Source organism: Protomyctophum parallelum (genome assembly GCF_964188405.1).
Source record: "Protomyctophum parallelum genome assembly, chromosome: 7".
NCBI classification, from domain to species: Eukaryota; Metazoa; Chordata; class Actinopteri; order Myctophiformes; family Myctophidae; genus Protomyctophum; species Protomyctophum parallelum.
In genome coordinates, this window is record NC_139705.1 from 31,479,001 (window position 1) to 31,504,434 (window position 25,434).

Sequence of the window (25,434 nt, forward strand, 5' to 3'; positions counted from 1 at the left end):
AGCACGCCGTTTTTCATCATTTTTGAGGATTTGAAAAAAAATCCAAATTTCAAAAAACATGGGTTATAGCCCATCGTTTTTTTTAATTAAAAATAAATAAAATAACCTCGTTTTTTATCATTTTTGAACATGGGCTATAGCCCCTACCGTACGGCATAATATAGCACGCCGTTTTTCATCATTTTTGAGGATTTGAAAAAAATTCAAAATTAAAAAAAACATGGGTTATAGCCCATCGTTTTTTGAAATTTTGATTTTTTTTTTTAACCTCGTTTTTCATCATTTTTTAACATGGGCTATAGCCCCTACCGTACGGCATAATATAGCACGCCGTTTTTCATCATTTTTGAGGATTTGAAAAAAATTCAAAATTTCAAAAAACATGGGTTATAGCCCATCGTTTTTTGAAATTTTGAAAAAAAAAAATAACCTCGTTTTTCATCATTTTTGAACATGGGCCCCTACCGTACAGCATACTATAGCACGCCGTTTTTCATCATTTTTGAGGATTTGAAAAAAAAATCAAAATTTCAAAAACATGGGTTATAGCCCATCGTTTTTTGAAATTTTGAAAAAAAAAATAACCTCGTTTTTTATCATTTTTGAACATGGCTATACCCCCTACCGTACGGCATACTATAGCACGCCGTACTTCATCATTTTTGAGGATTTGAAAAAAAATCTAAATTAAAAAAAACATGGGTTATAGCCCATCGTTTTTTGAAATTTTGAAAAAAAAAATTAACCTCGTTTTTCATCATTTTTGAACATGGGCTATAGCCCCTACCGTACGGCATACTATAGCACGCCGTTTTTCATCATTTTTGAGGATTTGAAAAAAATTCAAAATTTCAAAAACATGGGTTATAGCCCATCGTTTTTTGAAATTTTGAAAAAAAAAATTAACCTCGTTTTTTATCATTTTTGAACATGGCTATACCCCCTACCGTACGGCATACTATAGCACGCCGTACTTCATCATTTTTGAGGATTTGAAAAAAAATCTAAATTTAAAAAAACATGGGTTATAGCCCATCGTTTTTTGAAATTTTGAAAACAAAAAAATAACCTCGTTTTTCATCATTTTTGAACATGGGCTATAGCCCCTACCGTACGGCATACTATAGCACGCCGTTTTTCATAATTTTTGAGGATTTGAAAAAAATTAAAAATTAAAAAAAACATGGGTTATAGCCCATCATTTTTTGAAATTTTGATTTTTTTTTTTACCTCGTTTTTCATCATTTTTGAACATGGGCTATAGCCCCTACCGTACGGCATACTATAGCACGCCATTTTTCATCATTTTTGAGGATTTGAAAAAAAATCAAAATTTCAAAAAACATGGGTTATAGCCCATCGTTTTTTGAAATTTTGAAAAAAATTAACCTCGTTTTTCATCATTTTTGAACATGGGCTATAGCCCCTACCGTACGGCATACCATAGCACGCCGTTTTTCATCATTTTTGAGGATTTGAAAAAAAATCTAAATTTAAAAAACATGGGTTATAGCCCATCGTTTTTTTTAATTAAAAATAAATAAAATAACCTCGTTTTTTATCATTTTTGAACATGGGCTATAGCCCCTACCGTACGGCATACTATAGCACGCCGTTTTTCATCATTTTTGAGGATTTGAAAAAAAATCCAAATTTCAAAAAACATGGGTTATAGCCCATCGTTTTTTTTAATTAAAAATAAATAAAATAACCTCGTTTTTTATCATTTTTGAACATGGGCTATAGCCCCTACCGTACGGCATAATATAGCACGCCGTTTTTCATCATTTTTGAGGATTTGAAAAAAATTCAAAATTAAAAAAAACATGGGTTATAGCCCATCGTTTTTTGAAATTTTGATTTTTTTTTTTAACCTCGTTTTTCATCATTTTTTAACATGGGCTATAGCCCCTACCGTACGGCATAATATAGCACGCCGTTTTTCATCATTTTTGAGGATTTGAAAAAAATTCAAAATTTCAAAAAACATGGGTTATAGCCCATCGTTTTTTGAAATTTTGAAAAAAAAAAATAACCTCGTTTTTCATCATTTTTGAACATGGGCCCCTACCGTACAGCATACTATAGCACGCCGTTTTTCATCATTTTTGAGGATTTGAAAAAAAAATCAAAATTTCAAAAACATGGGTTATAGCCCATCGTTTTTTGAAATTTTGAAAAAAAAAATAACCTCGTTTTTTATCATTTTTGAACATGGCTATACCCCCTACCGTACGGCATACTATAGCACGCCGTACTTCATCATTTTTGAGGATTTGAAAAAAAATCTAAATTAAAAAAAACATGGGTTATAGCCCATCGTTTTTTGAAATTTTGAAAAAAAATAATAATTTTTTAACCTCGTTTTTCATCATTTTTGAACATGGGCTATAGCCCCTACCGTACGGCATACTATAGCACGCAGTTTTTCATCATTTTTGAGGATTTGAAAAAAATCTAAATTTAAAAAAACATGGGTTATAGCCCATCGTTTTTTGAAATTTTGAAAACAAAAAAATAACCTCGTTTTTCATCATTTTTGAACATGGGCTATAGCCCCTACCGTACGGCATACTATAGCACGCCGTTTTTCATAATTTTTGAGGATTTGAAAAAAATTAAAAATTAAAAAAAACATGGGTTATAGCCCATCATTTTTTGAAATTTTGATTTTTTTTTTTACCTCGTTTTTCATCATTTTTGAACATGGGCTATAGCCCCTACCGTACGGCATACTATAGCACGCCATTTTTCATCATTTTTGAGGATTTGAAAAAAAATCAAAATTTCAAAAAACATGGGTTATAGCCCATCGTTTTTTGAAATTTTGAAAAAAATTAACCTCGTTTTTCATCATTTTTGAACATGGGCTATAGCCCCTACCGTACGGCATACCATAGCACGCCGTTTTTCATCATTTTTGAGGATTTGAAAAAAAATCTAAATTTAAAAAACATGGGTTATAGCCCATCGTTTTTTTTAATTAAAAATAAATAAAATAACCTCGTTTTTTATCATTTTTGAACATGGGCTATAGCCCCTACCGTACGGCATACTATAGCACGCCGTTTTTCATCATTTTTGAGGATTTGAAAAAAAATCCAAATTTCAAAAAACATGGGTTATAGCCCATCGTTTTTTTTAATTAAAAATAAATAAAATAACCTCGTTTTTTATCATTTTTGAACATGGGCTATAGCCCCTACCGTACGGCATAATATAGCACGCCGTTTTTCATCATTTTTGAGGATTTGAAAAAAATTCAAAATTAAAAAAAACATGGGTTATAGCCCATCGTTTTTTGAAATTTTGATTTTTTTTTTTAACCTCGTTTTTCATCATTTTTTAACATGGGCTATAGCCCCTACCGTACGGCATAATATAGCACGCCGTTTTTCATCATTTTTGAGGATTTGAAAAAAATTCAAAATTTCAAAAAACATGGGTTATAGCCCATCGTTTTTTGAAATTTTGAAAAAAAAAAATAACCTCGTTTTTCATCATTTTTGAACATGGGCCCCTACCGTACAGCATACTATAGCACGCCGTTTTTCATCATTTTTGAGGATTTGAAAAAAAAATCAAAATTTCAAAAACATGGGTTATAGCCCATCGTTTTTTGAAATTTTGAAAAAAAAAATAACCTCGTTTTTTATCATTTTTGAACATGGCTATACCCCCTACCGTACGGCATACTATAGCACGCCGTACTTCATCATTTTTGAGGATTTGAAAAAAAATCTAAATTAAAAAAAACATGGGTTATAGCCCATCGTTTTTTGAAATTTTGAAAAAAAAAAATAATTTTTTAACCTCGTTTTTCATCATTTTTGAACATGGGCTATAGCCCCTACCGTACGGCATACTATAGCACGCAGTTTTTCATCATTTTTGAGGATTTGAAAAAAAATTCAAATTTAAAAAAACATGGGTTATAGCCCATCGTTTTTTGAAATTTTGGAAAAAACAAATAACCTCGTTTTTCATCATTTTTGAACATGGCTATAGCCCCTACCGTACGGCATACCATAGCACACCGTTTTTCATCATTTCTGAGGATTTGAAAAAAAATCAAAATTTCAAAAAACATGGGTTATAGCCCATCGTTTTTTTTAATTAAAAATAAATAAAATTACCTCGTTTTTCATCATTTTTGAACATGGGCTATAGCCCCTACCGTACGGCATAATATAGCACGCCGTTTTTCATCATTTTTGAGGATTTGAAAAAAATTCAAAATTTCAAAAAACATGGGTTATAGCCCATCGTTTTTTGAAATTTTGAAAAAAAAAAATAACCTCGTTTTTCATCATTTTTGAACATGGGCCCCTACCGTACAGCATACTATAGCACGCCGTTTTTCATCATTTTTGAGGATTTTAAAAAAATTCAAAATTTCAAAAACATGGGTTATAGCCCATCGTTTTTTGAAATTTTGAAAAAAAAAATTAACCTTGTTTTTTATCATTTTTGAACATGGCTATACCCCCTACCGTACGGCATACTATAGCACGCCGTACTTCATCATTTTTGAGGATTTGAAAAAAAATCTAAATTTAAAAAAACATGGGTTATAGCCCATCGTTTTTTGAAATTTTGAAAAAAAGAATTAACCTTGTTTTTCATCATTTTTGAACATGGGCTATAGCCCCTACCGTACGGCATACTATAGCACGCCGTTTTTCATCATTTTTGAGGATTTGAAAAAAATTCAAAATTAAAAAAAACATGGGTTATAGCCCATCGTTTTTTGAAATTTTGATTTTTTTTTTTAACCTCGTTTTTCATCATTTTTGAACATGGGCTATAGCCCCTACCGTACGGCATACCATAGCACGCCGTTTTTCATCATTTTTGAGGATTTGAAAAAAAATCTAAATTTCAAAAACATGGGTTATAGCCCATCGTTTTTTGAAATTTTGAAAAAAAAAAATTACCTCGTTTTTCAGCATTTTTGAACATGGGCTATAGCCCCTACCGTACGGCATACTATAGCACGCCGTTTTTCATCATTTTTGAGGATTTGAAAAAAATTCAAAATTTCAAAAACATGGGTTATAGCCCATCGTTTTTTGAAATTTTGAAAAAAAAATTTAACCTCGTTTTTTATCATTTTTGAACATGGCTATACCCCCTACCGTACGGCATACTATAGCACGCCGTACTTCATCATTTTTGAGGATTTGAAAAAAAATCTAAATTAAAAAAAACATGGGTTATAGCCCATCGTTTTTTGAAATTTTGAAAAAAAAAATTAACCTCGTTTTTCATCATTTTTGAACATGGGCTATAGCCCCTACCGTACGGCATAGTATAGCACGCCGTTTTTCATCATTTTTGAGGATTTGAAAAAAATTCAAAATTTCAAAAAACATGGGTTATAGCCCATCGTTTTTTTGAAATTTTGATTTTTTTTTTTTACCTCGTTTTTCATCATTTTTGAACATGGGCTATAGCCCCTACCGTACGGCATACTATAGCACGCCATTTTTCATCATTTTTGAGGATTTGAAAAAAAATCAAAATTTCAAAAAACATGGGTTATAGCCCATCGTTTTTTGAAATTTTGAAAAAAGATTAACCTCGTTTTTCATCATTTTTGAACATGGGCTATAGCCCCTACCGTACGGCATACCATAGCACGCCGTTTTTCATCATTTTTGAGGATTTGAAAAAAAATCTAAATTTAAAAAAACATGGGTTATAGCCCATCGTTTTTTGAAATTTTGAAAAAAAAAATTAACCTCGTTTTTCATCATTTTTGAACATGGGCTATAGCCCCTACCGTACGGCATACTATAGCACGCCGTTTTTCATCATTTTTGAGGATTTGAAAAAAATTCTAAATTTAAAAAAACATGGGTTATAGCCCATCGTTTTTTGAAATTTTGATTTTTTTTTTTAACCTCGTTTTTCATCATTTTTGAACATGGGCTATAGCCCCTACCGTACGGCATACTATAGCACGCCATTTTTCATCATTTTTGAGGATTTGAAAAAAAATCTAAATTTCAAAAAACATGGGTTATAGCCCATCGTTTTTTGAAATTTTGAAAAAAATTAACCTCGTTTTTCATCATTTTTGAACATGGGCTATAGCCCCTACCGTACGGCATACCATAGCACGCCGTTTTTCATCATTTTTGAGGATTAGAAAAAAATTCCAAATTTCAAAAAACATGGGTTATAGCCCATCGTTTTTTGAAAAAAAAATAATAAAAAAGAACTAGTTTTTCATCATTTTTGAACATGGGCTATAGCCCCTACCGTACGGCATACTATAGCACGCCATTTTTCATCATTTTTGAGGATTTGAAAAAAATAAAAAAATTCAAAAAACATGGGTTATAGCCCATCGTTTTTTGAAATTTTGATTTTTTTTTTAACCTCGTTTTTCATCATTTTTGAACATGGGCTATAGCCCCTACCGTACGGCATACTATAGCACGCCGTTTTTCATCATTTTTGAGGATTTGAAAAAAATTCTAAATTTCAAAAAACATGGGTTATAGCCCATCGTTTTTTGAAATTTTGGAAAAAAAAATTAACCTCGTTTTTCATCATTTTTGAACATGGGCTATAGCCCCTACCGTACGGCATACCATAGCACGCCGTTTTTCATCATTTTTGAGGATTTGAAAAAAATTCCAAATTTCAAAAAACATGGGTTATAGCCCATCGTTTTTTTTAATTAAAAATAAATAAAATAACCTCGTTTTTCATCATTTTTGAACATGGGCTATAGCCCCTACCGTACGGCATACTATAGCACGCCATTTTTCATCATTTTTGAGGATTTGAAAAAAAATCAAAATTTCAAAAAACATGGGTTATAGCCCATCGTTTTTTGAAATTTTGAAAAAAATTAACCTCGTTTTTCATCATTTTTGAACATGGGCTATAGCCCCTACCGTACGGCATACCATAGCACGCCGTTTTTCATCATTTTTGAGGATTTGAAAAAAATTCCAAATTTCAAAAAACATGGGTTATAGCCCATCGTTTTTTGAAAAAAAATTAATAAAAAAAAACTAGTTTTTCATCATTTTTGAACATGGGCTATAGCCCCTACCGTACGGCATACTATAGCACGCCGTTTTTCATCATTTTTGAGGATTTGAAAAAAATTCTAAATTTCAAAAAACATGGGTTATAGCCCATCGTTTTTTGAAATTTTGGAAAAAAAAATTAACCTCGTTTTTCATCATTTTTGAACATGGGCTATAGCCCCTACCGTACGGCATACCATAGCACGCCGTTTTTCATCATTTTTGAGGATTTGAAAAAAATTCCAAATTTCAAAAAACATGGGTTATAGCCCATCGTTTTTTTTAATTAAAAATAAATAAAATAACCTCGTTTTTCATCATTTTTGAACATGGGCTATAGCCCCTACCGTACGGCATACTATAGCACGCCATTTTTCATCATTTTTGAGGATTTGAAAAAAAATCAAAATTTCAAAAAACATGGGTTATAGCCCATCGTTTTTTGAAATTTTGAAAAAAATTAACCTCGTTTTTCATCATTTTTGAACATGGGCTATAGCCCCTACCGTACGGCATACCATAGCACGCCGTTTTTCATCATTTTTGAGGATTTGAAAAAAATTCCAAATTTCAAAAAACATGGGTTATAGCCCATCGTTTTTTGAAAAAAAAAATAATAAAAAAAAACTAGTTTTTCATCATTTTTGAACATGGGCTATAGCCCCTACCGTACGGCATACTATAGCACGCCATTTTTCATCATTTTTGAGGATTTGAAAAAAATAAAAAAATTCAAAGAACATGGGTTATAGCCCATCGTTTTTTGAAATTTAGATTTTTTTTTTAACCTCGTTTTTCATCATTTTTGAACATGGGCTATAGCCCCTACCGTACGGCATACTATAGCACGCCGTTTTTCATCATTTTTGAGGATTTGAAAAAAATTCTAAATTTCAAAAAACATGGGTTATAGCCCATCGTTTTTTGAAATTTTGGAAAAAAAAATTAACCTCGTTTTTCATCATTTTTGAACATGGGCTATAGCCCCTACCGTACGGCATACCATAGCACGCCGTTTTTCATCATTTTTGAGGATTTGAAAAAAATTCCAAATTTCAAAAAACATGGGTTATAGCCCATCGTTTTTTTAAATTAAAAATAAATAAAATAACCTCGTTTTTTATCATTTTTGAACATGGGCTATAGCCCCTACCGTACGGCATAATATAGCACGCCGTTTTTCATCATTTTTGAGGATTTAAAAAAAATTCAAAATTAAAAAAAACATGGGTTATAGCCCATCGTTTTTTGAAATTTTTATTTTTCTTTTTTTACCTCGTTTTTCATCATTTTTGAACATGGGCTATAGCCCCTACCGTACGGCATAATATAGCACGCCGTTTTTCATCATTTTTGAGGATTTGAAAAAAATTCAAAATTTAAAAAAACATGGGTTATAGCCCATCGTTTTTTGAAAAAAAATTAATAAAAAAAAACTAGTTTTTCATCATTTTTGAACATGGGCTATAGCCCCTACCGTACGGCATACTATAGCACGCCGTTTTTCATCATTTTTGAGGATTTGAAAAAAATTCTAAATTTCAAAAAACATGGGTTATAGCCCATCGTTTTTTGAAAAAAAATTAATAAAAAAAAACTAGTTTTTCATCATTTTTGAACATGGGCTATAGCCCCTACCGTACGGCATACTATAGCACGCCGTTTTTCATCATTTTTGAGGATTTGAAAAAAATTCTAAATTTCAAAAAACATGGGTTATAGCCCATCGTTTTTTGAAATTTTGGAAAAAAAAATTAACCTCGTTTTTCATCATTTTTGAACATGGGCTATAGCCCCTACCGTACGGCATACCATAGCACGCCGTTTTTCATCATTTTTGAGGATTTGAAAAAAATTCCAAATTTCAAAAAACATGGGTTATAGCCCATCGTTTTTTTTAATTAAAAATAAATAAAATAACCTCGTTTTTCATCATTTTTGAACATGGGCTATAGCCCCTACCGTACGGCATACTATAGCACGCCATTTTTCATCATTTTTGAGGATTTGAAAAAAAATCAAAATTTCAAAAAACATGGGTTATAGCCCATCGTTTTTTGAAATTTTGAAAAAAATTAACCTCGTTTTTCATCATTTTTGAACATGGGCTATAGCCCCTACCGTACGGCATACCATAGCACGCCGTTTTTCATCATTTTTGAGGATTTGAAAAAAATTCCAAATTTCAAAAAACATGGGTTATAGCCCATCGTTTTTTGAAAAAAAAATAATAAAAAAAAACTAGTTTTTCATCATTTTTGAACATGGGCTATAGCCCCTACCGTACGGCATACTATAGCACGCCATTTTTCATCATTTTTGAGGATTTGAAAAAAATAAAAAAAATTCAAAAAACATGGGTTATAGCCCATCGTTTTTTGAAATTTTGATTTTTTTTTTAACCTCGTTTTTCATCATTTTTGAACATGGGCTATAGCCCCTACCGTACGGCATACTATAGCACGCCGTTTTTCATCATTTTTGAGGATTTGAAAAAAATTCTAAATTTCAAAAAACATGGGTTATAGCCCATCGTTTTTTGAAATTTTGGAAAAAAAAATTAACCTCGTTTTTCATCATTTTTGAACATGGGCTATAGCCCCTACCGTACGGCATACCATAGCACGCCGTTTTTCATCATTTTTGAGGATTTGAAAAAAATTCCAAATTTCAAAAAACATGGGTTATAGCCCATCGTTTTTTTAAATTAAAAATAAATAAAATAACCTCGTTTTTTATCATTTTTGAACATGGGCTATAGCCCCTACCGTACGGCATAATATAGCACGCCGTTTTTCATCATTTTTGAGGATTTAAAAAAAATTCAAAATTAAAAAAAACATGGGTTATAGCCCATCGTTTTTTGAAATTTTTATTTTTCTTTTTTTACCTCGTTTTTCATCATTTTTGAACATGGGCTATAGCCCCTACCGTACGGCATAATATAGCACGCCGTTTTTCATCATTTTTGAGGATTTGAAAAAAATTCAAAATTAAAAAAAACATGGGTTATAGCCCATCGTTTTTTGAATTTTTTTTTTTTTTTTAACCTCGTTTTTCATCATTTTTTAACATGGGCTATAGCCCCTACCGTACGGCATATTATAGCATGCCGTTTTTCATCATTTTTGAGGATTTGAAAAAAATTCTAAATTAAAAAATACATGGGTTATAGCCCATCGTTTTTTGAATTTTTGAAAAAAAGAATTAACCTCGTTTTTCATCATTTTTGAACATGGGCTATAGCCCCTACCGTACGGCATACTATAGCACGCCGTTTTTCATCATTTTTGAGGATTTGAAAAAAATTCAAAAAACATGGGTTATAGCCCATCGTTTTTTGAAAATTTGAAAAAAAAAATTACCTTGTTTTTCATCATTTTTGAACATGGGCTATAGCCCCTACCGTACGGCATACTATAGCACGCCGTTTTTCATCATTTTTGAGGATTTGAAAAAAATTCAAAATTTCAAAAAACATGGGTTATAGCCCATCGTTTTTTGAATTTTTTATTTTTTTTTAACCTCGTTTTTCATCATTTTTGAACATGGGCTATAGCCCCTACCGTACGGCATACTATAGCACGCCATTTTTCATCATTTTTGAGGATTTGAAAAAAAATCAAAATTTCAAAAAACATGGGTTATAGCCCATCGTTTTTTTAAATTTAGAAATTTTTCTTAACCTCGTTTTTCATCATTTTTGAACATGGGCTATAGCCCCTACCGTACGGCATACTATAGCACGCCGTTTTTCATCATTTTTGAGGATTTGAAAAAAAATCTAAATTTCAAAAAACATGGGTTATAGCCCATCGTTTTTTGAAATTTTGAAAAAAAAAATTAACCTAGTTTTTCATCATTTTTGAACATGGGCTATAGCCCCTACCGTACGGCATACCATAGCACGCCGTTTTTCATCATTTTTGAGGATTTCAAAAAAATTCAAAATTTCAAAAAACATGGGTTATAGCCCATCGTTTTTGGAAAAATAAATAAATAAAATAACCTCGTTTTTCATCATTTTTGAACATGGGCTATAGCCCCTACCGTACGGCATACTATAGCACGCCGTTTTTCATCATTTTTGAGGATTTGAAAAAAAATCAAAATTTAAAAAAACATGGGTTATAGCCCATCGTTTTTGAAACTTTGAATTTTTTTTTTAACCTCGTTTTTCATCATTTTTGAACATGGGCTATAGCCCCTACCGTACGGCATACTATAGCACGCCATTTTTCATAATTTTTGAGGATTTGAAAAAAAATCAAAATTTCAAAAAACATGGGTTATAGCCCATCGTTTTTTGAAATTTTGAAAAAATAAATTAACCTCGTTTTTCATCATTTTTGAACATGGGCTATAGCCCCTACCGTACGGCATACCATAGCACGCCGTTTTTCATCATTTTTGAGGATTTGAAAAAAATTCCAAATTTCAAAAAACATGGGTTATAGCCCATCGTTTTTTTTAATAAAAAAAATAAAAAATAACCTCGTTTTTCATCATTTTTGAACATGGGCTATAGCCCCTACCGTACGGCATACTATAGCACGCCGTTTTTCATCATTTTTGAGGATTTGAAAAAAATTCTAAATTAAAAAAAACATGGGTTATAGCCCATCGTTTTTTGAAATTTTGAAAAAATAAATTAACCTCGTTTTTCATCATTTTTGAACATGGGCTATAGCCCCTACCGTACGGCATACCATAGCACGCCGTTTTTCATCATTTTTGAGGATTTGAAAAAAATTCCAAATTTCAAAAAACATGGGTTATAGCCCATCGTTTTTTTTAATAAAAAAAATAAAAAATAACCTCGTTTTTCATCATTTTTGAACATGGGCTATAGCCCCTACCGTACGGCATACTATAGCACGCCGTTTTTCATCATTTTTGAGGATTTGAAAAAAATTCTAAATTAAAAAAAACATGGGTTATAGCCCATCGTTTTTTGAAATTTTGAAAAAAAAAATTAACCTCGTTTTTCATCATTTTTGAACATGGGCTATAGCCCCTACCGTACGGCATACTATAGCACGCCGTTTTTCATCATTTTTGAGGATTTGAAAAAAATTCTAAATTTAAAAAAACATGGGTTATAGCCCATCGTTTTTTGAAATTTAGATTTTTTTTTTTAACCTCGTTTTTCATCATTTTTGAACATGGGCTATAGCCCCTACCGTACGGCATACTATAGCACGCCATTTTTCATCATTTTTGAGGATTTGAAAAAAAATCAAAATTTCAAAAAACATGGGTTATAGCCCATCGTTTTTTGAAATTTTGAAAAAAATTAACCTCGTTTTTCATCATTTTTGAACATGGGCTATAGCCCCTACCGTACGGCATACCATAGCACGCCGTTTTTCATCATTTTTGAGGATTAGAAAAAAATTCCAAATTTCAAAAAACATGGGTTATAGCCCATCGTTTTTTGAAAAAAAAATAATAAAAAAGAACTAGTTTTTCATCATTTTTGAACATGGGCTATAGCCCCTACCGTACGGCATACTATAGCACGCCATTTTTCATCATTTTTGAGGATTTGAAAAAAATAAAAAAATTCAAAAGACATGGGTTATAGCCCATCGTTTTTTGAAATTTTGATTTTTTTTTTAACCTCGTTTTTCATCATTTTTGAACATGGGCTATAGCCCCTACCGTACGGCATACTATAGCACGCCGTTTTTCATCATTTTTGAGGATTTGAAAAAAATTCTAAATTTCAAAAACATGGGTTATAGCCCATCGTTTTTTGAAATTTTGGAAAAAAAAATTAACCTCGTTTTTCATCATTTTTGAACATGGGCTATAGCCCCTACCGTACGGCATACCATAGCACGCCGTTTTTCATCATTTTTGAGGATTTGAAAAAAATTCCAAATTTCAAAAAACATGGGTTATAGCCCATCGTTTTTTTTTATTAAAAATAAATAAAATAACCTCGTTTTTCATCATTTTTGAACATGGGCTATAGCCCCTACCGTACGGCATACTATAGCACGCCATTTTTCATCATTTTTGAGGATTTGAAAAAAAATCAAAATTTCAAAAAACATGGGTTATAGCCCATCGTTTTTTGAAATTTTGAAAAAAATTAACCTCGTTTTTCATCATTTTTGAACATGGGCTATAGCCCCTACCGTACGGCATACCATAGCACGCCGTTTTTCATCATTTTTGAGGATTTGAAAAAAATTCCAAATTTCAAAAAACATGGGTTATAGCCCATCGTTTTTTGAAATTTTGAAAAAAATTAACCTCGTTTTTCATCATTTTTGAACATGGGCTATAGCCCCTACCGTACGGCATACCATAGCACGCCGTTTTTCATCATTTTTGAGGATTTGAAAAAAATTCCAAATTTCAAAAAACATGGGTTATAGCCCATCGTTTTTTGAAAAAAAAATAATAAAAAAAAACTAGTTTTTCATCATTTTTGAACATGGGCTATAGCCCCTACCGTACGGCATACTATAGCACGCCATTTTTCATCATTTTTGAGGATTTGAAAAAAATAAAAAAATTCAAAAAACATGGGTTATAGCCCATCGTTTTTTGAAATTTTGATTTTTTTTTTAACCTCGTTTTTCATCATTTTTGAACATGGGCTATAGCCCCTACCGTACGGCATACTATAGCACGCCGTTTTTCATCATTTTTGAGGATTTGAAAAAAATTCTAAATTTCAAAAAACATGGGTTATAGCCCATCGTTTTTTGAAATTTTGGAAAAAAAAATTAACCTCGTTTTTCATCATTTTTGAACATGGGCTATAGCCCCTACCGTACGGCATACCATAGCACGCCGTTTTTCATCATTTTTGAGGATTTGAAAAAAATTCCAAATTTCAAAAAACATGGGTTATAGCCCATCGTTTTTTTAAATTAAAAATAAATAAAATAACCTCGTTTTTTATCATTTTTGAACATGGGCTATAGCCCCTACCGTACGGCATAATATAGCACGCCGTTTTTCATCATTTTTGAGGATTTAAAAAAATTCAAAATTAAAAAAAACATGGGTTATAGCCCATCGTTTTTTGAAATTTTTATTTTTCTTTTTTTACCTCGTTTTTCATCATTTTTGAACATGGGCTATAGCCCCTACCGTACGGCATAATATAGCACGCCGTTTTTCATCATTTTTGAGGATTTGAAAAAAATTCAAAATTAAAAAAAACATGGGTTATAGCCCATCGTTTTTTGAATTTTTTTTTTTTTTTTAACCTCGTTTTTCATCATTTTTTAACATGGGCTATAGCCCCTACCGTACGGCATATTATAGCATGCCGTTTTTCATCATTTTTGAGGATTTGAAAAAAATTCTAAATTAAAAAATACATGGGTTATAGCCCATCGTTTTTTGAATTTTTGAAAAAAAGAATTAACCTCGTTTTTCATCATTTTTGAACATGGGCTATAGCCCCTACCGTACGGCATACTATAGCACGCCGTTTTTCATCATTTTTGAGGATTTGAAAAAAATTCAAAAAACATGGGTTATAGCCCATCGTTTTTTGAAAATTTGAAAAAAAAAATTACCTTGTTTTTCATCATTTTTGAACATGGGCTATAGCCCCTACCGTACGGCATACTATAGCACGCCGTTTTTCATCATTTTTGAGGATTTGAAAAAAATTCAAAATTTCAAAAAACATGGGTTATAGCCCATCGTTTTTTGAATTTTTTATTTTTTTTTAACCTCGTTTTTCATCATTTTTGAACATGGGCTATAGCCCCTACCGTACGGCATACTATAGCACGCCATTTTTCATCATTTTTGAGGATTTGAAAAAAAATCAAAATTTCAAAAAACATGGGTTATAGCCCATCGTTTTTTTAAATTTAGAAATTTTTCTTAACCTCGTTTTTCATCATTTTTGAACATGGGCTATAGCCCCTACCGTACGGCATACTATAGCACGCCGTTTTTCATCATTTTTGAGGATTTGAAAAAAAATCTAAATTTAAAAAAACATGGGTTATAGCCCATCGTTTTTTGAAATTTTGAAAAAAAAAATTAACCTAGTTTTTCATCATTTTTGAACATGGGCTATAGCCCCTACCGTACGGCATACCATAGCACGCCGTTTTTCATCATTTTTGAGGATTTCAAAAAAATTCAAAATTTCAAAAAACATGGGTTATAGCCCATCGTTTTTGGAAAAATAAATAAATAAAATAACCTCGTTTTTCATCATTTTTGAACATGGGCTATAGCCCCTACCGTACGGCATACTATAGCACGCCGTTTTTCATCATTTTTGAGGATTTGAAAAAAAATCAAAATTTAAAAAAACATGGGTTATAGCCCATCGTTTTTGAAACTTTGAATTTTTTTTTTAACCTCGTTTTTCATCATTTTTGAACATGGGCTATAGCCCCTACCGTACGGCATACTATAGCACGCCATTTTTCATAATTTTTGAGGATTTGAAAAAAAATCAAAATTTCAAAAAACATGGGTTATAGCCCATCGTTTTTTGAAATTTTGAAAAAATAAATTAACCTCGTTTTTCATCATTTTTGAACATGGGCTATAGCCCCTACCGTACGGCATACCATAGCACGCCGTTTTTCATCATTTTTGAGGATTTGAAAAAAATTCCAAATTTCAAAAAACATGGGTTATAGCCCATCGTTTTTTTTAATAAAAAAAATAAAAAATAACCTCGTTTTTCATCATTTTTGAACATGGGCTATAGCCCCTACCGTACGGCATACTATAGCACGCCGTTTTTCATCATTTTTGAGGATTTGAAAAAAATTCTAAATTAAAAAAAACATGGGTTATAGCCCATCGTTTTTTGAAATTTTGAAAAAATAAATTAACCTCGTTTTTCATCATTTTTGAACATGGGCTATAGCCCCTACCGTACGGCATACCATAGCACGCCGTTTTTCATCATTTTTGAGGATTTGAAAAAAATTCCAAATTTCAAAAAACATGGGTTATAGCCCATCGTTTTTTTTAATAAAAAAAATAAAAAATAACCTCGTTTTTCATCATTTTTGAACATGGGCTATAGCCCCTACCGTACGGCATACTATAGCACGCCGTTTTTCATCATTTTTGAGGATTTGAAAAAAATTCTAAATTAAAAAAAACATGGGTTATAGCCCATCGTTTTTTGAAATTTTGAAAAAAAAAATTAACCTCGTTTTTCATCATTTTTGAACATGGGCTATAGCCCCTACCGTACGGCATACTATAGCACGCCGTTTTTCATCATTTTTGAGGATTTGAAAAAAATTCTAAATTTAAAAAAACATGGGTTATAGCCCATCGTTTTTTGAAATTTTGATTTTTTTTTTTAACCTCGTTTTTCATCATTTTTGAACATGGGCTATAGCCCCTACCGTACGGCATACTATAGCACGCCATTTTTCATCATTTTTGAGGATTTGAAAAAAAATCAAAATTTCAAAAAACATGGGTTATAGCCCATCGTTTTTTGAAATTTTGAAAAAAATTAACCTCGTTTTTCATCATTTTTGAACATGGGCTATAGCCCCTACCGTACGGCATACCATAGCACGCCGTTTTTCATCATTTTTGAGGATTAGAAAAAAATTCCAAATTTCAAAAAACATGGGTTATAGCCCATCGTTTTTTGAAAAAAAAATAATAAAAAAGAACTAGTTTTTCATCATTTTTGAACATGGGCTATAGCCCCTACCGTACGGCATACTATAGCACGCCATTTTTCATCATTTTTGAGGATTTGAAAAAAATAAAAAAATTCAAAAGACATGGGTTATAGCCCATCGTTTTTTGAAATTTTGATTTTTTTTTTAACCTCGTTTTTCATCATTTTTGAACATGGGCTATAGCCCCTACCGTACGGCATACTATAGCACGCCGTTTTTCATCATTTTTGAGGATTTGAAAAAAATTCTAAATTTCAAAAACATGGGTTATAGCCCATCGTTTTTTGAAATTTTGGAAAAAAAAATTAACCTCGTTTTTCATCATTTTTGAACATGGGCTATAGCCCCTACCGTACGGCATACCATAGCACGCCGTTTTTCATCATTTTTGAGGATTTGAAAAAAATTCCAAATTTCAAAAAACATGGGTTATAGCCCATCGTTTTTTTTTATTAAAAATAAATAAAATAACCTCGTTTTTCATCATTTTTGAACATGGGCTATAGCCCCTACCGTACGGCATACTATAGCACGCCATTTTTCATCATTTTTGAGGATTTGAAAAAAAATCAAAATTTCAAAAAACATGGGTTATAGCCCATCGTTTTTTGAAATTTTGAAAAAAATTAACCTCGTTTTTCATCATTTTTGAACATGGGCTATAGCCCCTACCGTACGGCATACCATAGCACGCCGTTTTTCATCATTTTTGAGGATTTGAAAAAAATTCCAAATTTCAAAAAACATGGGTTATAGCCCATCGTTTTTTGAAAAAAAAATTAATAAAAAAAAACTAGTTTTTCATCATTTTTGAACATGGGCTATAGCCCCTACCGTACGGCATACTATAGCACGCCGTTTTTCATCATTTTTGAGGATTTGAAAAAAAATCTAAATTTCAAAAAACATGGGTTATAGCCCATCGTTTTTTGAAATTTTGGAAAAAAAAATTAACCTCGTTTTTCATCATTTTTGAACATGGGCTATAGCCCCTACCGTACGGCATACCATAGCACGCCGTTTTTCATCATTTTTGAGGATTTGAAAAAAATTCCAAATTTCAAAAAACATGGGTTATAGCCCATCATTTATTTAATTAAAAATAAATAAAATAACCTCGTTTTTCATCATTTTTGAACATGGGCTATAGCCCCTACCGTACGGCATACTATAGCACGCCATTTTTCATCATTTTTGAGGATTTGAAAAAAAATCAAAATTTCAAAAAACATGGGTTATAGCCCATCGTTTTTTGAAATTTTGAAAAAAATTAACCTCGTTTTTCATCATTTTTGAACATGGGCTATAGCCCCTACCGTACGGCATACCATAGCACGCCGTTTTTCATCATTTTTGAGGATTTGAAAAAAATTCCAAATTTCAAAAAACATGGGTTATAGCCCATCGTTTTTTGAAAAAAAATAAATAAAAAAAAACTAGTTTTTCATCATTTTTGAACATGGGCTATAGCCCCTACCGTACGGCATACTATAGCACGCCATTTTTCATCATTTTTGAGGATTTGAAAAAAATAAAAAAATTCAAAAAACATGGGTTATAGCCCATCGTTTTTTGAAATTTTGATTTTTTTTTTAACCTCGTTTTTCATCATTTTTGAACATGGGCTATAGCCCCTACCGTACGGCATACTATAGCACGCCGTTTTTCATCATTTTTGAGGATTTGAAAAAAATTCTAAATTTCAAAAAACATGGGTTATAGCCCATCGTTTTTTGAAATTTTGGAAAAAAAAATTAACCTCGTTTTTCATCATTTTTGAACATGGGCTATAGCCCCTACCGTACGGCATACCATAGCACGCCGTTTTTCATCATTTTTGAGGATTTGAAAAAAATTCCAAATTTCAAAAAACATGGGTTATAGCCCATCGTTTTTTTAAATTAAAAATAAATAAAATAACCTCGTTTTTTATCATTTTTGAACATGGGCTATAGCCCCTACCGTACGGCATAATATAGCACGCCGTTTTTCATCATTTTTGAGGATTTAAAAAAAATTCAAAATAAAAAAAAACATGGGTTATAGCCCATCGTTTTTTGAAATTTTTATTTTTATTTTTTTACCTCGTTTTTCATCATTTTTTAACATGGGCTATAGCCCCTACCGTACGGCATAATATAGCACGCCGTTTTTCATCATTTTTGAGGATTTGAAAAAAATTCAAAATTTAAAAAAACATGGGTTATAGCCCATCGTTTTTTGAATTTTTCTTTTTTTTTTTAACCTCGTTTTTCATCATTTTTTAACATGGGCTATAGCCCCTACCGTACGGCATATTATAGCATGCCGTTTTTCATCATTTTTGAGGATTTGAAAAAAATTCTAAATTAAAAAATACATGGGTTATAGCCCATCGTTTTTTGAATTTTTGAAAAAAAGAATTAACCTCGTTTTTCATCATTTTTGAACATGGGCTATAGCCCCTACCGTACGGCATACTATAGCACGCCGTTTTTCATCATTTTTGAGGATTTGAAAAAAATTCAAAAAACATGGGTTATAGCCCATCGTTTTTTGAAAATTTGAAAAAAAAAAATTACCTTGTTTTTCATCATTTTTGAACATGGGCTATAGCCCCTACCGTACGGCATACTATAGCACGCCGTTTTTCATCATTTTTGAGGATTTGAAAAAATTTCAAAATTTCAAAAAACATGGGTTATAGCCCATCGTTTTTGATTTTTTTTTTTTTTTTTAACCTCGTTTTTCATCATTTTTGAACATGGGCTATAGCCCCTACCGTACGGCATACTATAGCACGCCATTTTTCATCATTTTTGAGGATTTGAAAAAAAATCAAAATTTCAAAAAACATGGGTTATAGCCCATCGTTTTTTTTAATTTAGAAATTTTTCTTAACCTCGTTTTTCATCATTTTTGAACATGGGCTATAGCCCCTACCGTACGGCATACTATAGCACGCCGTTTTTCATCATTTTTGAGGATTTGAAAAAAAATCTAAATTTCAAAAAACATGGGTTATAGCCCATCGTTTTTTGAAATTTTGAAAAAAAAAATTAACCTAGTTTTTCATCATTTTTGAACATGGGCTATAGCCCCTACCGTACGGCATACCATAGCACGCCGTTTTTCATCATTTTTGAGGATTTCAAAAAAAATCAAAATTTCAAAAAACATGGGTTATAGCCCATCGTTTTTGGAAAAATAAATAAATAAAATAACCTCGTTTTTCATCATTTTTGAACATGGGCTATAGCCCCTACCGTACGGCATACTATAGCACGCCGTTTTTCATCATTTTTGAGGATTTGAAAAAAAATCAAAATTTAAAAAAAACATGGGTTATAGCCCATCGTTTTTGAAACTTTGAATTTTTTTTTTAACCTCGTTTTTCATCATTTTTGAACATGGGCTATAGCCCCTACCGTACGGCATACTATAGCACGCCATTTTTCATAATTTTTGAGGATTTGAAAAAAAATCAAAATTTCAAAAAACATGGGTTATAGCCCATCGTTTTTTGAAATTTTGAAAAAATAAATTAACCTCGTTTTTCATCATTTTTGAACATGGGCTATAGCCCCTACCGTACGGCATACCATAGCACGCCGTTTTTCATCATTTTTGAGGATTTGAAAAAAATTCCAAATTTCAAAAAACATGGGTTATAGCCCATCGTTTTTTTTAATAAAAAAAATAAAAAATAACCTCGTTTTTCATCATTTTTGAACATGGGCTATAGCCCCTACCGTACGGCATACTATAGCACGCCGTTTTTCATCATTTTTGAGGATTTGAAAAAAATTCTAAATTAAAAAAAACATGGGTTATAGCCCATCGTTTTTTGAAATTTTGAAAAAAAAAATTTACCTCGTTTTTCATCATTTTTGAACATGGGCTATAGCCCCTACCGTACGGCATACCATAGCACGCCCTTTTTCATCATTTTTGAAAAAAAATCAAAATTTAAAAAAACATGGGTTATAGCCCATCGTTTTTTGAAATTTTGAAAAAAAAATATTAACCTCGTTTTTCATCATTTTTGAACATGGGCTATAGCCCCTACCGTACGGCATAATATAGCACGCCGTTTTTCATCATTTTTGAGGATTTGAAAAAAATTCAAAATTAAAAAAAACATGGGTTATAGCCCATCGTTTTTTGAAAATTTTATTTTAATTTTTTTACCTCGTTTTTCATCATTTTTGAACATGGGCTATAGCCCCTACCGTACGGCATAATATAGCACGCCGTTTTTCATCATTTTTGAGGATTTGAAAAAAATTCAAAATTTAAAAAAACATGGGTTATAGCCCATCGTTTTTTGATTTCTTTTTTTTTTTTTTTACCTCGTTTTTCATCATTTTTTAACATGGGCTATAGCCCCTACCGTACGGCATATTATAGCATGCCGTTTTTCATCATTTTTGAGGATTTGAAAAAAATTCTAAATTAAAAAATACATGGGTTATAGCCCATCGTTTTTTGAATTTTTGAAAAAAAGAATTAACCTCGTTTTTCATCATTTTTGAACATGGGCTATAGCCCCTACCGTACGGCATACTATAGCACGCCGTTTTTCATCATTTTTGAGGATTTGAAAAAAATTCAAAATTTCAAAAAACATGGGTTATAGCCCATCGTTTTTTGAATTTTTTATTTTTTTTTAACCTCGTTTTTCATCATTTTTGAACATGGGCTATAGCCCCTACCGTACGGCATACTATAGCACGCCATTTTTCATCATTTTTGAGGATTTGAAAAAAAATCAAAATTTCAAAAAACATGGGTTATAGCCCATCGTTTTTTTAAATTTAGAAATTTTTCTTAACCTCGTTTTTCATCATTTTTGAACATGGGCTATAGCCCCTACCGTACGGCATACTATAGCACGCCGTTTTTCATCATTTTTGAGGATTTGAAAAAAAATCTAAATTTCAAAAAACATGGGTTATAGCCCATCGTTTTTTGAAATTTTGAAAAAAAAAATTAACCTAGTTTTTCATCATTTTTGAACATGGGCTATAGCCCCTACCGTACGGCATACCATAGCACGCCGTTTTTCATCATTTTTGAGGATTTCAAAAAAATTCAAAATTTCAAAAAACATGGGTTATAGCCCATCGTTTTTGGAAAAATAAATAAATAAAATAACCTCGTTTTTCATCATTTTTGAACATGGGCTATAGCCCCTACCGTACGGCATACTATAGCACGCCGTTTTTCATCATTTTTGAGGATTTGAAAAAAAATCAAAATTAAAAAAAAACATGGGTGCCCATCGTTTTTGAAACTTTGAATTTTTTTTTTTACCTCGTTTTTCATCATTTTTGAACATGGGCTATAGCCCCTACCGTACGGCATACTATAGCACGCCATTTTTCATAATTTTTGAGGATTTGAAAAAAAATCAAAATTTCAAAAAACATGGGTTATAGCCCATCGTTTTTTGAAATTTTGAAAAAATAAATTAACCTCGTTTTTCATCATTTTTGAACATGGGCTATAGCCCCTACCGTACGGCATACCATAGCACGCCGTTTTTCATCATTTTTGAGGATTTGAAAAAAATTCCAAATTTCAAAAAACATGGGTTATAGCCCATCGTTTTTTTAAATAAAAAAAATAAAAAATAACCTCGTTTTTCATCATTTTTGAACATGGGCTATAGCCCCTACCGTACGGCATACTATAGCACGCCGTTTTTCATCATTTTTGAGGATTTGAAAAAAATTCTAAATTAAAAAAAACATGGGTTATAGCCCATCGTTTTTTGAAATTTTGAAAAAAATAATTTACCTCGTTTTTCATCATTTTTGAACATGGGCTATAGCCCCTACCGTACGGCATACCATAGCACGCCCTTTTTCATCATTTTTGAAAAAAAATCAAAATTTAAAAAAACATGGGTTATAGCCCATCGTTTTTTGAAATTTTGAAAAAAAAATATTAACCTCGTTTTTCATCATTTTTGAACATGGGCTATAGCCCCTACCGTACGGCATAATATAGCACGCCATTTTTCATCATTTTTGAGGATTTGAAAAAAATTCAAAATTAAAAAAAACATGGGTTATAGCCCATCGTTTTTTGTAATTTTTATTTTTATTTTTTTACCTCGTTTTTCATCATTTTTGAACATGGGCTATAGCCCCTACCGTACGGCATAATATAGCACGCCATTTTTCATAATTTTTGAGGATTTGAAAAAAAATCAAAATTTCAAAAAACATGGGTTATAGCCCATCGTTTTTTGAAATTTTGAAAAAATAAATTAACCTCGTTTTTCATCATTTTTGAACATGGGCTATAGCCCCTACCGTACGGCATACCATAGCACGCCGTTTTTCATCATTTTTGAGGATTTGAAAAAAATTCCAAATTTCAAAAAACATGGGTTATAGCCCATCGTTTTTTTAAATAAAAAAAATAAAAAATAACCTCGTTTTTCATCATTTTTGAACATGGGCTATAGCCCCTACCGTACGGCATACTATAGCACGCCGTTTTTCATCATTTTTGAGGATTTGAAAAAAATTCTAAATTAAAAAAAACATGGGTTATAGCCCATCGTTTTTTGAAATTTTGAAAAAAAAAAATTACCTCGTTTTTCATCATTTTTGAACATGGGCTATAGCCCCTACCGTACGGCATACCATAGCACGCCCTTTTTCATCATTTTTGAAAAAAAAATCAAAATAAAAAAAAACATGGGTTATAGCCCATCGTTTTTTGAAATTTTGAAAAAAAAATATTAACCTAGTTTTTCATCATTTTTGAACATGGGCTATAGCCCCTACCGTACGGCATAATATAGCACGCCATTTTTCATCATTTTTGAGGATTTGAAAAAAATTCAAAATTAAAAAAAACATGGGTTATAGCCCATCGTTTTTTGTAATTTTTATTTTTATTTTTTTACCTCGTTTTTCATCATTTTTGAACATGGGCTATAGCCCCTACCGTACGGCATAATATAGCACGCCGTTTTTCATAATTTTTGAGGATTTGAAAAAAAATCAAAATTTCAAAAAACATGGGTTATAGCCCATCGTTTTTTGAAATTTTGAAAAAATAAATTAACCTCGTTTTTCATCATTTTTGAACATGGGCTATAGCCCCTACCGTACGGCATACCATAGCACGCCGTTTTTCATCATTTTTGAGGATTTGAAAAAAATTCCAAATTTCAAAAAACATGGGTTATAGCCCATCGTTTTTTTAAATAAAAAAAATAAAAAATAACCTCGTTTTTCATCATTTTTGAACATGGGCTATAGCCCCTACCGTACGGCATACTATAGCACGCCGTTTTTCATCATTTTTGAGGATTTGAAAAAAATTCTAAATTAAAAAAACATGGGTTATAGCCCATCGTTTTTTGAAATTTTGAAAAAAAAAATTTACCTCGTTTTTCATCATTTTTGAACATGGGCTATAGCCCCTACCGTACGGCATACCATAGCACGCCCTTTTTCATCATTTTTGAAAAAAAAATCAAAATTTAAAAAAACATGGGTTATAGCCCATCGTTTTTTGAAATTTTGAAAAAAAAATATTAACCTCGTTTTTCATCATTTTTGAACATGGGCTATAGCCCCTACCGTACGGCATAATATAGCACGCCGTTTTTCATCATTTTTGAGGATTTGAAAAAAATTCAAAATAAAAAAAAACATGGGTTATAGCCCATCGTTTTTTGAAATTTTTATTTTTATTTTTTTACCTCGTTTTTCATCATTTTTGAACATGGGCTATAGCCCCTACCGTACGGCATAATATAGCACGCCGTTTTTCATCATTTTTGAGGATTTGAAAAAAATTCAAAATTTAAAAAAACATGGGTTATAGCCCATCGTTTTTTGAATTTTTTTTTTTTTTTTTTACCTCGTTTTTCATCATTTTTTAACATGGGCTATAGCCCCTACCGTACGGCATATTATAGCATGCCGTTTTTCATCATTTTTGAGGATTTGAAAAAAATTCTAAATTAAAAAATACATGGGTTATAGCCCATCGTTTTTTGAATTTTTGAAAAAAAGAATTAACCTCGTTTTTCATCATTTTTGAACATGGGCTATAGCCCCTACCGTACGGCATACTATAGCACGCCGTTTTTCATCATTTTTGAGGATTTGAAAAAAATTCAAAAAACATGGGTTATAGCCCATCGTTTTTTGAAAATTTGAAAAAAAAAAATTACCTTGTTTTTCATCATTTTTGAACATGGGCTATAGCCCCTACCGTACGGCATACTATAGCACGCCGTTTTTCATCATTTTTGAGGATTTGAAAAAAATTCAAAATTTCAAAAAACATGGGTTATAGCCCATCGTTTTTTGAATTTTTTATTTTTTTTTAACCTCGTTTTTCATCATTTTTGAACATGGGCTATAGCCCCTACCGTACGGCATACTATAGCACGCCATTTTTCATCATTTTTGAGGATTTGAAAAAAAATCAAAATTTCAAAAAACATGGGTTATAGCCCATCGTTTTTTTAAATTTAGAAATTTTTCTTAACCTCGTTTTTCATCATTTTTGAACATGGGCTATAGCCCCTACCGTACGGCATACTATAGCACGCCGTTTTTCATCATTTTTGAGGATTTGAAAAAAAATCTAAATTTCAAAAAACATGGGTTATAGCCCATCGTTTTTTGAAATTTTGAAAAAAAAAATTAACCTAGTTTTTCATCATTTTTGAACATGGGCTATAGCCCCTACCGTACGGCATACCATAGCAC